General features: G+C 39.5%; 1 long non-coding RNA gene across 1 annotated transcript in view; it reads right to left on the reverse strand.

Annotated features, from left to right (window-relative positions):
* LOC121814121 overlaps positions 1-10,186 on the reverse strand; it is a 44,155-nt gene extending 33,969 nt beyond the window's left edge. The window contains exon 1 of the long non-coding RNA XR_006054102.1: positions 9,792-10,186. This is a non-coding gene — a long non-coding RNA (uncharacterized LOC121814121). The remainder of the gene's footprint in view (positions 1-9,791) is intronic.
* Between the last annotated feature and the right edge of the window lie 2,027 nt (positions 10,187-12,213).

The following is a 12,213-nucleotide window of genomic DNA, read 5'->3' on the forward strand; positions in this document are numbered from 1 at the left end:
CTGACTGTTTGAGGCTGTGGACAGGTGTCTTTTATACAGATGATGAGTTCAAACAGGTGCCATTCATACAGGTAACGAGTGGGGGAAAGAAAAGCCAGGTCATATACAGAGGTCTCAAAGATTCTGTCTTGGCCTTAAAAACAAAAAACAAAAAGTAATTTTATGTTCCTTTTACATATTTCATGCCCTGCAAAAAAATGAAATAAACAAAAGTGATATGGCTTCTTTGAGTAATTTGATCTAGACGATTACTTTTTGGAAAAACATTGCTATGTCACTTTTTTCCACCAGACACTATTTGTTGTTTGTTTTTTGGTCTGCACATAATTGCTGAACATTATGTGCAGCAACCCATCCCCACCCTAGCTCTTCCTTTCATCTTGTGTCTGAATCGGTGTCATATCTGTTATCACTGATGCCTGCACATGGAAGGGTGCAGAGGTGTGGTCTGCTCTCCTTTGCTTTCCATGTTTGCACGTGAGAAGGTGGAGAGGTCACCAGAACTGAGTCATAATATCAAACATGAATTACTGCAGAGGGTTTTTTTTTTTTTACTTTTGATCTCAGATATGAAGAAGACAGATGCTTCTTCTGCTGATAAGCAACACAAGCACAAAAGGTTTTACTCTGCTTACAGGTCGCTTCAGCTGAAAGAATTATTCTCTCTCATGATAACTCTTCTTTCTCCTGTGAGGTGACAGACATTTGCTCATAAACACTTTGTTAACCTATAGGAGGCCCCCCGCCCCTGGCCAGTTCAGGCTAGCTGCTCTCAGCGAATGAAACCAGAGAAATGGCAATGCTCATGGGAGCAGGGTTAGTGACTCAAAGACAACCATTCACGAAGAACACACTCCTCTCAAGGGTGTAAGTCATACAAGTAACACACATTCTCTGTTGTTACCTACATGGAGTTATTACTATGGACACTTTGATTGATTATTTTAGAAAGCTTAGTACACAATACCTGACTTTTATTGACTTTTGCGAGGCTGCAGTTTGTTTAAAATGTCATGCATTCATCGTTTTTGGACATTGGCTGCATTGTCCCTCATATTCAGTCCAGTCCATTCCTGACCATTTTCAAAGGAATGTTTTTTTGTTCATTAAGCCACTTAACACTGACCTATGAATCATTCATGTATAAAAAAGCCTCGTAACTCAATAGATGAACAAGATAAACTTTTAAATAGCTGCTATCAGCCTGTCCTAAAAACACATCATTTGTTCTATTATTTATTTTATTTATTTATATAGCGCCAAACCACAACAACAGTCGCCTCAAGGCACTTAATCCTATAAGGTAGACCCTACAGTAATACATACAGAGAAAAACACAACAATCATATGACCCCCCATGAGCAAGCACTTTGGCAACAATGGGAAGGAAAAACTCCCTTTTAACAGGAAGAAACCTCCAGTAGAACCAGGTTCAGAGAGGGGCGGCCACCTGCACTCATTACTTTAGTTGAATGGTACCTAAGACTAAACAGTTTGACAGGAATAAAATAATATTTTTGCGCTTACAAGGTGATTCCCAAAGAGCTATTGGCGCAAAACTTGACATATATCAACATGGTGTGCAGTGAGTGCTTGGAAAAATATAAGTAAAATGGAGAAGTGGAGAACAAAAGCTTCAGGTTTTAAAAAAATATCTACAGTGCCGTAAGTTTTCAGCATGACGATGATCCCAAACACACTTCCAATGCTATAAAAGTAACTGTAAACAACACTATCAGTCATGGATTGGCCTCCCCAGAGCCTGGACCTCGACATTATTGAAGCGGTGTGAGATCGTCTTGGCAGAGAACAGATCAAAATGCAGCCAACATCCACAGAAAAGCTTTAAATTTCCTTTAAGACACCTGGAGAACTATTCCTGAAGACTACTTACAAAAATTACAGGCTTGGCTGAGAGAGTTCAGTTCATGTTTCAATAAATCACTGCACCCATTTCCCATTTCCTAGGGTATATCAAGACTTTTAAACTGTAATGCATAAACTTCTGTTATATACCGTTTGAGTACCACACACACATATTAGTGAAATACTTAAATCCAATAATTGTATAAAAATAAAAATTATATAGTTAACCATCAGCTGTTCCATAAAATAATTTATTAAAATTGCAAGTCTAAATTTTCCTTTTAAAATCCTCTTTATCGCCTGTCTATTCAGATAATGGCTCAGCTATTGTTGTGGCTACAGCAAATCATGTAAAGGCCTTAATCTAGCTATTATCATAATCTGGATTTTCACCGCAATCAAGTTGTTTGTGAATGTCCCGTGTGAATACTGCTTTTAAGCAATATTCTCATGTTCGACTGAAATAACCCCGCCGCCTGCTGCCTGTCCCCTGCTGCCCTTCCAAAATAACATCACACACTAATCAATATGAATGCTAAAACACCATAATCTCCACCACCACCCCCTCCCTCTCTCTCTCTCTCTGAGTGCTTTCTCTGGGCATCCAGTGCCCACTTGTCAGTGTCCTGCACCTCACGTGGTTGTTTAGCACACATTTAACACATTAAACAATTAGGCTCTAACAGAGGCTGACACCCCCTCACTCCCCCTCCACCCATGTTCAACAGTGGAAAAGCACATATGTCAGAGTGCACGCGGGCAGAAAAGGAAGCAACAGCATGCTGAACATAACCATGGTAGATGGTTAAAGGCAAACATACATGCACAATGCCCACAGTTTATGAGCATTAAATTTACCAAACAAAGTGGGAACAGGCAGGCCCGGGGACAGGTGCAAAGGGGGTGGGGGGTGGGTTGGTGGAGGAGAGGGAGGATGAAGAGAAGGGAATAAGCTCTCAAAAAATATTTAAATTGTACATTAGCTTCAAGTCTAGTCACTATAATGAGTGGAATTAATTATAGCTGTCATAAAAACACACACTGGCTTCAATAAAATTAGCCAAAGCACAATGTGTGTCGTAAAATGCCAGCAGGCTACGCCAGAGATGTATTGTTTCTGCATATTTTGAACACACAAAAATAAAGTCTTAATGCTTTCATGATACAGTTTCTCATTAATATGCTCCTCTTTTGCAGTGCGGATGGCGTCCGAGCTTCTGGTCCCACCAGCTGCCAGCAGTGTCACAGGGTTAGTGGGCCCTTGAGCCACACAGATAATCAGCTTTATTAGTGCTGCCGCTAAAACCAATTTAAGAGCAGACTAGAGGGATCAGACGGGCCAGCTGTCCACACCAGCGCCTCGGCAGGCACCCTGGCCCCGGCCCACAGAAAACACCAAAACAACAACAACTGCGAGCGCTGCCAATTCAACTGTGTGAGCAGGCTTATTACCATATTTGCAACCCTGGCCCAGAGCATGAAAATAAAGCCACACACATGACAAATTCTGTTATTCTCGATACATTTTGGTCAATGCTTATTTAAAGTGTGATTATTTTGGTTGATTTTTTTATATTCCAGGTTTTTCTGGTTTCAGTTTGGCCACGATTCAACCTATTTTATTCTCTCACACATCGAGTCAGTGTTCCTGGTATTTCCACACGGCACCTGAGTCATCAACACAGCAAAACATCCTCACCTCATTAACGACCCTCTGACCCCTACAGGGACCAGCCTCATTACCTCATTGCGTTTCCTGTCTACCTACAGTCTATCTCCCAACTTGCCTTCACTGCTAATTACAGAGTGGCGAAAGGAGGCTAACTCCATATTAGTCAGGCCAACACGCTTTACAACACGCTCCAGGCACGATTTTAGCCTTACATCACGTTTGTGTCTGGGTTGACGAAGAGACAGAGGACGTTAATCTGGCCTGGTCACAGTTTTAGTCACAGTTGCATCCTTTACACAGCCCCAGATCTCGTCTGTTCAGACAGAGGTTTCAAGACCAGATTAGCCGCAAAATAACAAGTGAAAACAGGAAGAAGAAATAGATGGTCTTGCCAATAGCAGGGCACCAGGACAGTAGAGAGACTCTCTCACAAGTGCCTCAGTAATCTGTTTCAGTCAAAATCAATCATGAAAAATTCTTGGTAAATCTGGGATATTAACAGGTTGTCTAGTGTTTAGAAACCTGTGCTGTCTTTCTTAAATTTGTCTTTAGAAATTACCATAACATCACCATTAAACATTAGGTTAAGTGCTTTAGGTTTCAGATTGTGTGTCATAGAAGATGTTCACTAGCTTAAATGAATTCTGTACACTCAGGCAATTAACATTACTTGTGTTTCTATTCATGAATGAAGCAAGCCCTCCTCAGCTAAGCTGAAGGTGACACCTAATTCCTAGTCCTGAAAAGATCTGTTTTGCCAAATGTAAGTGTGTATGGTAAAAAATGTTCTAATGTTTTAATCAGTGGACAGATGCTTTACAATTAATGCTACTCCTGCTTTTGTTAAGGATCTGCAGAAAATAAATGTGAAATTTGCATCTCGGTTCAATGGTAATATAAGCTGCTTTGATATTAGAGTTGAAATTACAATTGATATAAGAGCTGATGTCAGTTTAAAGGCAGTAAAATGTAGGTTTTTTCCAAAGATTTTTGAAAAGGTGTGAAAAATACAGACAATTCCACACCCACTATACACCGTAAAAAAAAAAAAAAAATCCCAAAAAAACCCAGTAATATTCCAGCAGCTGGGGCGCCAAAATAATACCAGAAAATACCAGAAAATAACTTTCTCATGAAAATACGGTTATTTTCAGTAATGACAATACAGTTTGTTGCCCTAATTTTACATGGGATTTTGCCTTTTTCAAGTGTTTTTAAACATTCAATTAGGAACATTTTAATGTGATTAAACAATGAAATTACCTATAAACAAGGTCAATGAATGCTGCAATATGAATAATAATACTTAAATGTACAGAAATATACAGTTAACAGTTGGTTTAAATGATAATGGATTGCATTCATATAGCGCTTTTCGAGACCCTCAAAGCGTTTTACAATTCCACTTCATAATTCCCCTCTGGCCATCACCAGTAGGTGGTAGGTGAAGTGTCTTGCCCAAGGACACAACGACTGAGAGTGTCCGAGCCGGGGCTCAAACCGGCAACCTTCTGATTACAAGGCGAACTGCCAACTCTTGAGCTACGATCACCCTAAATAACAATAATTATTATTATTATTAGATGTAAAAAAAAAAAGTTATATATTTTTCCATAGCATTACGTTTGAATTTAACAGTTCAATCTTTCAAATAACGGACAAATATTTGTGAAATTCTGATACATTTGTGAATGTATTTTAACAATCTAAATATGCATATGTACAGACAAATACATTTAAAAAAACAAGGAAATTATGTTTTATTACATTTACAGTGATTTTACATTAATTTACATTTGAAATTTAAAATCACATTCTATTGATGTAAATTTAATGATATTCTAGAAGAACAGTACAAAACTGTAAAATTCACAGTAAAATACTTTTATATTACAATTTTTTTTACAGTGTACCTGAAATCATGCATTTAAACAAAGGAGGAAGAACAAGAATCATTTTTTCCTTCTCTCTCTCTCTAAGTAGGAAGAAATATACTCATGCTTACTATAATAGGTATATCTTATCAACTGCTCATAACTGCAAATATTTAATCGGCCAATCAAATGTCAGCAAGTCAGTGGGATGGGCATGTAGACATAATTATAATGTGGCATGGTTATTGGTGCTGGATGGGCTGGTCTGAGCATTTCAGTAAATGCTGATATGCTCAGATTTTCCCCAAACAACCATCTCTAAGCTTTGAATGGTCTGAAAGACAGAAAATATCCAGTGAGCAGCAGTTTTCTCGGAGAAATGCCGTGAAAAAAAGTCAGAGAAGAGCGGCCAGACTACTTCAAGCTAATAGGAAGGCAACGATAATTTCAGTAACTACTCATCACAACGAATGTATGCAGAAAAACACCTCTGAATGCAGAACACATCAAACCTTGAAGCAGATGCAGCAGCAGAAGACCAATCCTGGTGACACCCCTAAATCTTAGCTAAGAACAAGAATGAGGCTCCAGTTGACACAAGCTCACCAAAACTGGACAACAGAAGATTGGAAAAATGTTGTCTGGTCTCTAAGCAGCTAAAAAATTCTGATGCTATCATGTCAACATGGATGAAAGTTTCTTAGGAATTTTTCCAGCACCTTTTGGTGGCAATTTTTGCCATTAAAAGAATTAAGGTCTGAAAGCCAAAGCGACTCCATCCTGGTACTAGCAAGTTGTACTTAATAAAGTAAGTGTAGCTGATGTTTTACTTTGTTTACTTTGCTTTGTGACAATCCTTCAATATCTGCCAAAGTAAGCACTATGTTATATGCATATCTGTCAGGAACCCACAGGAATCTACAACTTCAGTTACATATGAACACCTGATAAGTCCCAGGAGGAATGCAGCATTGCATGGCATCATGTGAATGATCTACGTGTGGGTCCATGCACACACACAGAGAAGCCTGTTTTTCAGTGTGTGTCTGTGTGGATGTGTAATTCTGGATGTCCAAGCATGCGGACTTTTCTTCAGCTGCAAGTGTGCATGGCATATATTTAAATATATATATATATACCTACATATAGATAGATAGATAGATAGATAGATAGATAGATAGATAGATAGATAGGTGTGTGTGTGTGTGTGTGTGAGAGTGTGTGTGTGCGCGTGTGTGTGTGAGTGTGTGTGTGCGTGCGTGCGTGTGTGTGTGTGTGTGTGTGAGTGTGTTGAGAGAGAGAGAGAGAGAGAGAGAGAGAGAGAGAGAGAGAGAGAGAGAGAGTGATCTGTGTGTGATCAAGACTGGGAGCATAGATCGCACTTAATGTGCAATTAACGGCTGTTTAAACAGCCTCCGTAAATGTTTAATGGTGCAGCCTGTACACGATTGAAAGAGAAGCATTGAAAGAGAATGCAAAAACAGGCCACCAGGGGCCTCAAGGGCCCCCCCTTGACTTGCATTTAATGTATGGAAGAAAGCAGTCATTATCAGCCTTACAGTGACACAATTCACTCTGGTTGTGTGTCCAATATCCAATTTGGATCGTATCAGGGCCCCAGTCCTGCCGATGGCTATCTAATTGGAAGAGTTAATCAAGAGCTAATGTCAGAAGAATTGAAGTGTTTGTGCCTTTTCTTTCAAAGACTGATTCCTCTACAAATCCAGTGGAGCAGAGCCAGAAGAAAGGTTATGTTCAGACTGGATCTAACAGAAAAAACAAAAGATGGGGTTTTTGGTTAAATCTTTGGTATGACTCTTTCCATTTTGAGCTAATATTTCTGTGCTTTAGCTTTTCCTCCCCATCATAGCTCAGAAGTAGTCTGATAAATTGTTTCCAGAAAAATTAAGAGAATGCATGTATGATGTGTTTTTTATTTATTTTATTTTTGTTATTTTAATGATCTTGACCTGCAAAGTGTGAAGCACAATGTTTCAAATTTTTATGTTCAGATAAGCTAAGGCTAGAAACAGCTTTAAATGCTTTAAATGTTTAACTTTAAACATGGTTTTGAGGTCAAGACAACTTCTTTCCATATGAGTGTTTTAGACAATTTTCTGAAATAATCTTCATGTATCTTAATACATCAGTAAACATGTAACATTTGTGTTTGCTATTTTGTAATCATTTAGTCTATCTAGTAGCCCTTAAATATTTACTGCCAAAAGCTACTAAGAGAACCTGTTTGTCCAAGGCACTACTGATAGCTGGAATTCAAGAAAAGCATGATATTTTTGGAAGTAACCAAGAAGCACTGAGATTTCTCTCCCTTCTCTCCCAGCTCTCACCTCTCTTCCTGTGTCTAAATAAAGGTGAACTTGAATCATACAACTTCGGCTGCATGCAAACAGCAATAACCTTGTCCTTCATTTGTCATTATCACTGGGAATTTGTGTGGCTGTTAAGTCTGACATCATTAGCCATTTACAGCTCCAAACGCTCTTTCAGTTCCCAAAGGTAAACACTGAGGTACCATGCATCCATCTATTGACTTTCTTAACTGCTTGGGCAAGGACCTACCCCAGCTGACATAGGTAGCTGCACCCTGAACAGTTTGCCAGTCTACCGCAGACCCAATACACAAGGACAAATCCCCATTCACACCTACAGCACATTTCACATCAACAGTTAACCTAAGAAGCATGGATTCATATTGTGCAAGGAAGTAAACATACCTGGAGATAACACAAGTGTTTGAGTCACGAGTTTGAGCCACTACACTGCCATCCCATTAAAATAATTTCTGTTCCAATTAAATGATCACTGAGGTCTAAACAAAGACACAAAAGCTAAATAGCAAAGTTGTTTTGTGAAGTTGGGTTGGTTTACAGTATAATGATGTGCTATATTGCTATAAAGGTTACTTTCTGCTGCTCCCTTGACACTAGGGGTCACCACAGCAGGTAGCCCTGCATGTTTATGCTGGAAGACTTTTACATCAGCTAGCCTTGCCAACATGACCCCATGTTTCTGTTTGGAGCAAACCACCAACATTTCACTTGCCACTTCACTATGGAGCACCATCTACCAAACATACGCTTAAGGAAATCAATATGGTAACTCTAATATAAACACATTAGCACAGTTATAAAGGGAATGAGGGTTAAATGCTGAGGATCCCTGATGAACAGAGACAAACGGCATCATGTAACAGAAAGAAGATTCTCAAGAACTGAGCAAACTTCAGCCAAGAAAACATCTGATAGTGAGTAATTTCAGCCACAGAGTGTGACTCAAGATCCTGATGCTAATTTTAATTTTCACAATGAAGCCTTGGTCTGTGGAAGATTAATTTATTTATTTAAAACTGAGCTTAAATACTATGCACATGAATAGTGCTGATAGAAAGCTGGTGATGCTGTAAATGACCAATCAATAGTTTTAGGGGTATCAAAAAAAGATGAGAGTGCGATCCATCACAGGAGACTGTCAGACCGTAAATGGGTCGATACATCAGCGTGCAGAAACCTTGCTGTGTGCTCAACACACCACAACTTTCTTATAAGCTGTGAATGCAAATTAAATTAAACTGCCTTGTCATTATTGTTTGATATAGTACAAAAATGTATTTTAATTCAGATTCCCACAGGTGCCAGCGTTCACTCTATGTAAACTTTGTCATCAATACAGGGATACTATTTATACTTCTTAATACCAGTTGTTTCGTACAACATGAAAGTAAAAATAGGCCCTCTGGCCATTGCTTCTGAGCACAAACACACACAGGGCCAGTAGTGTGTGGAGCACAGTGACTGGTGCATTTAAGAGGGCAGGACTCCCTCCACTCAGCGCTCTAGGGGAGCACAGTGATTTACTGTTCCTCTCAGCGGTGCTATAAACGCTGCTCCATTCCTTAATGAGCCACTGACATGCCGCATGTTTCCAGCGTGTTTTCCTTTGGCTCAGTGGGGACGGCTGCCTGATTGCTGGCCCCATTAAGAGGGCATTCCCACTGACACCAGCGCATGCTTTCAGCCATACGCACTCAGGCATTACAAGCAATCAACTAAGGCTGGGTAATAAGGGGTGTCTATACAGCACCTGCTGTGCCACTGGTTGAAAACAGAGCCAGGAGGTGATGCATGCATTCAGACAACTTAGCATTATTAACAGTGTATTCCAGTCATAAGAGGCCAGAAAGGCACTTAGTCTAGCAACAGTAACCAACTTATATCTCCTATAATGACATGATTTGATGGCTCGTTTCAATTTTTTTAATTTATTTTTTTCTGTAGAATCAATGCAGTGGCTCAGGTCTGCATTGGTCAAACCAGCACTTAACACACTATGCATACTGCTATGAAAAGAATTCCACTCACCGGGTATGTGTTGAAACCCTAAGTGCTGCTGCTCCAGTGTTTTTTATAATCCGGTGGAGTTGAAAAATAGCTAAAGGAAAAGAAAAAATCTTCCTTGTGAAACCTGCCTCCAAACACACACAGTCCAAGAACTTGCCACACAGCCACTCTAGAAGCCAATCCAGCAGAAAGACAGGTGGTGACTGACTAGCAGCTGTCAACACAACAGCTGATACCCAATATCTGCTCACCGCAAGTTGCAGCTGGACCAATGGGATGTAGCAACAACCGTTGCTGGGTCAGCTCAGGTTTATGCTAAAGCCCAAGACTTCACTCTGAGGACCACAGATCCCAGTGTGCTCCAGTTTGTCACTCCTGCGTGACCAAATCCTCTCTCTAGGTCTGTCTGGACCTGCCATGCAGAGCCGCCAGTCCCAAGGATGCTGTCCAGACAGCATACGACTCTCGCTCACGCTCTCCTCATAAGGCTGGATTACTCTTTAACCACCTGGCCAGAAGCAAAGCACACTGAGCAAGTTTAAAATCTGTCTACTGTGAATGTAGTCTATTCGGGAAACACATTTTCTATAAATCTGAAAACTAAAGAGCATTCCCTATAAATATATTATGTGTACAGTAATTTGTGTTATATTTATATGTGAATATCTCAGGTTTTCCTAGTATCACACTTGTATCCACTTTATGTATATCAGCTTTTTCTCGCCTATGCAAATAAAAAAGTGTAATTAAATAAAGCTATTAAAAGCAATAACTAAAAAAAAGGAACACAGGGCACATGAATTGTTGTTTACTATGATGCAGAATTGGTAAAATGTAAAAATCAACTGAACAAGCATTAAGAGACAGAGAGCAGGGTTTTTGCCTTTGCGCTCACAGTACATGAGCTAATCCACCCTTTTACAGACGGGCTGCTGCTTTGTCTATTTTACCTTTACATATTTTAGAGTTAAACAGCTCACCATGCAAGCCTGTGACACCTTTTCAGAAGTTCTGAAGCTACATTTTTGTCCCTCAGAGAGATTTAATCACACTTATGATGTCTCTCCCCCAGAAGGACAGATGTTGGATCTCTTCCCACTGTGCATCTTTAGGAACCACATGGAAATTAATAAAACCCAGCAGGAAAACATCTTCTGACTCTGGTCAACAAAATATGATGTGCAGCTGTTTACACTGAAACAAGTACTGTTCAGGTTCAGTAGAAAGCAATAGCAATAATCAGCTGCAACTGGGCATCTGTCACAGACGTTTTAACAAAGTAAACTTTTGTTTGCAACTTGAAATCTTCTGCCCGGTTTGTGTAAATGTAGTTAGTAACATACTCAAAAAGTCAGACTTCACAGAAGTTTTAGATTTTTCCTCTATTAAACATTTTTTTATGTTTAAATTGGTTAGAATGTATCTAAATGTTAACCAGATGTTAATGTGAACGACTCAAGATGAATTACTTAAAAAGAAAAAAGAAAGAAAGCAAAGAAATCAAAGAATGTGAAGTTGGTGCGCCAAATGCTTCAGTGTCTCCTATCAAGAAAACCGCCAGTATGTCACAAACTACACATACAGACAAATAAGGAAGACTGATATGGCTTCACATATGATTTAAATAGAGACCACATTAGAGAGGAAGCAAAACAAATAATGTGTCTCAATTCGCATGCTTCCGTTGGTATGCTTTCATGTTGTACAGTACATGGCTTTTGGTAGTGTTGCGTTTCATCCAACATTGTCAAGACGACCTGCTGAAGTTCAAAGCAAGCATCAGAATGGGGAATAATGGCGATTTAAGTTACTTTGAACATAGCATGGTTGTTGGAGCCAGATGGACTGGTTTGACTATTTCAGAAACTGCTGATCTGCTGTGATTTTCCCACACAATCATTTCTACATACATACCTTCTGATGGCTGCTTCCACCAGGATAACATATTTGCTTGGTCTCCCCTGTCTTTCTGCTATGTAGTTAAGATGGCAACCACTGGGAGTGCAAAACGTGTACAGTACTACAGTGTCAGCGTTTTGAGTACACAATCTGGGTGCTTGTAGATCACTTCATGTTATCTTATTTAATAGTGTGAATGTACAGGGTGGGCCATTTATATGGATACACCGTAATAAAATGAGAATGTTTGGTGATATTAAAGTCCTGTTTGTGGCACATTAGTATATGTGAGGGGGCAAACTCCTCAAAATGGGTGGTGACCATGGTGGCCATTTAGAAGTCGGCCATCTTGGATACAACTTTTGTTTTTTCAATAGGAAGAGGGCCATGTGACACATCAAACTTATTGGTAATGTCACAAGAAAAACAATGGTGTGCTTGGTTTCAACATAACTTTATTCTTTCATAAGTTATTTACAAGTTTCTACCACTTATAAAATGTGTTCAATGTGCTGCCCATGTGTTGGATTGTCAATGCAACCCT

The sequence above is a fragment of the Haplochromis burtoni genome, unplaced genomic scaffold (genome assembly GCF_018398535.1).
Source record: "Haplochromis burtoni strain Fernald_Lab_line unplaced genomic scaffold, NCSU_Asbu1 Contig_20, whole genome shotgun sequence".
Classification (NCBI taxonomy): domain Eukaryota; kingdom Metazoa; phylum Chordata; class Actinopteri; order Cichliformes; family Cichlidae; genus Haplochromis; species Haplochromis burtoni.